This window comes from Macrobrachium nipponense, chromosome 18 (assembly GCF_015104395.2).
Source record: "Macrobrachium nipponense isolate FS-2020 chromosome 18, ASM1510439v2, whole genome shotgun sequence".
Classification (NCBI taxonomy): domain Eukaryota; kingdom Metazoa; phylum Arthropoda; class Malacostraca; order Decapoda; family Palaemonidae; genus Macrobrachium; species Macrobrachium nipponense.
In genome coordinates, this window is record NC_087211.1 from 69,557,310 (window position 1) to 69,559,765 (window position 2,456).

The following is a 2,456-nucleotide window of genomic DNA, read 5'->3' on the forward strand; positions in this document are numbered from 1 at the left end:
TGGTTATGAGTGGTGACTCTTCATTGATTCCCTACGTTTCAAATAATATGGTGGCGTTCTTCCAACTCTCTCTCTCTCTCTCTCTCTCTCTCTCTCTCTCTCTCTCTCTCTCTCTCTAAGCTTCCGTGTGTACTATAGGCATTACTTAAGGTTCTTTGTATCGTGTCTTCGGCCCCTAGCTGCAACACCTTTCATGCCTTTCACTGTACTTCCATTCATATTCGTTCTTTCGTCATGCTTCCTACCCTCTCCTAACCATTGTTCCGTAGTGGAACTACAAGGTTTTCCTTCTGTTACACCTTTCAAACCTTTTTACTGCCAATTTCCCTTTAAGCGCTGAATGACCTCATAGGTCCCAGCGCCTGACCTCAGGGCTAGGTTCTATTCAAATCTACCACCGACGACACTGGACTAACAACCTGGTACATAATTCACTGATCAGGTTGGCAGAAGAATCCTTAGTTTTAAAGAATCCTAAGGGATCCAACTTGGGTCTTCACGCTGTGAAATGGGAACTGTATCACTTGAGCTACAATGGCAGAGCGCACTATAAAGCGTATCTATCCAATATAACATATATACATATACGCCGACCCACTTAGGGGACCTATTACCATTCATTTCGTATGCAAGAAGCGTCTCTTGACGGAGAATTGAGGGGAAGAGAAGTGGGGTAGGGGTGAGTTTGGAGGGGTGGGAAATAGTTCGGGGGCGGGGGGTGGGGGTGGGGGGTGGGGGGGTGATTGTTAGTGGGAAGGGTTATAATCAGTGAGGATAGCATGAGCTGAGAGGAGCCCAAGACGTGTAATTCAGAAACTCTCAATGTTAACAAATGAACTTGCTAATGCGTTTTTGCCCCCTTTCAACTGCCAATATCAATTAGGGACGAAAGGCAAAATGTTTAATGTAGTTGAATTTGTTATTGGCGTGCCCCCCCCCCGCACCCCCCCCCCCACCCCCCCCCCCGCCCCCCCTCTCTCTCTCTCATCTCTCTCTCTCTCTCTCTCTCTCTTTCTGGCGGTGCTGTTTCCTTCCTTTTAATCAGTTTAAGGTTTCTCTAATTCAGCTCCAGGTTCTGCGTGAGCATTCTCGTATAGTGGACCAATGTACTTCGATGTTATATGACTTTTGTTTTTTCTAGGGAGTACCCCAGAGTAGTGACTGTCACAAAGTGTCTATTGTTTGTTTTATCATAATTTTTTTTTTCAAATACCCCTCAAAAAGTTATACGAATGTGATTCTAGGAATTTTGATACTTGACGTAAGTGAGTTATTGCTTTCATTTACACACACATACTGTATATATATATATATATATATATATATATATATATATATATATATATATATATATATATATATATATATATATATATATATATATATATTGTCTCACGTAGGTATAATATTATTCATTCCAACTTTGTTGACTTTTTTTCTATTCAACACCACAGCTTTCTCTCTCTCTCTCTCTCGCTCTCTCTCTCTCTCTCTCTCTCTCTCTCTCTCTCTCTCTCTCTCTCTCTCTCTCTCTCTCTATCTATATATATATATATATATATATATATATATATATATATATATATATATATATATATATCTATATCTATATATCTATTTATATCTATATCTATATATCTATCTATATATATATATATATATCTATCTATATCTATATATATATATATCTATATCTATATCTATATCTATATATCTATCTATATATCTATATCTATATCTATATATCTATATCTATAATATATATATCTATATATCTCTATATCTATATCTTATATATCTATCTATATCTATATATATCTATATCTACATCTATATTATAATCTATATCTATATATCTATATATCTATATCTCTATATATCTATATATCTATATACACATATATACACATATATACACATATATGTATATATATATATATTATATACCACATATATAGTATATACTATATCATATACATATAGTATATATATACATATATATACATATATATACATATATATACATATATATACATATATATACATATATATATGACATTCGAAATGAAATCTTTCATTCCATAGGAGGTGTAAAGCATTTCAGAAACGAACTAAAGTGAAGAAACGATCAGTCTCTGACCGTCGGTCGTTTTCCATTTTTCTTATGACTTATACGTTACCTTTCCTCGACACGTTTGTTACCTTCAGGTATATATAGTATTGCTGGAAAATAGCTAGTCGCTTTTCAGACGATTCTGGAAAACGCTGGTGAATTCTGTGTTCTTCGAACGGTTGAAGCAAGGCGTGATCCGACCTGCAGCAACCTCGAGGCGCGTGCTAAAATCTACGGTCAAATAGAGCGTTGTTTCACCAATGAAAATTAAAGTACTTAAGCTATATATGTATTAGAAAATAATTGTTCTGTACTGTTTAACATGCACGTTATTTATTTTTTA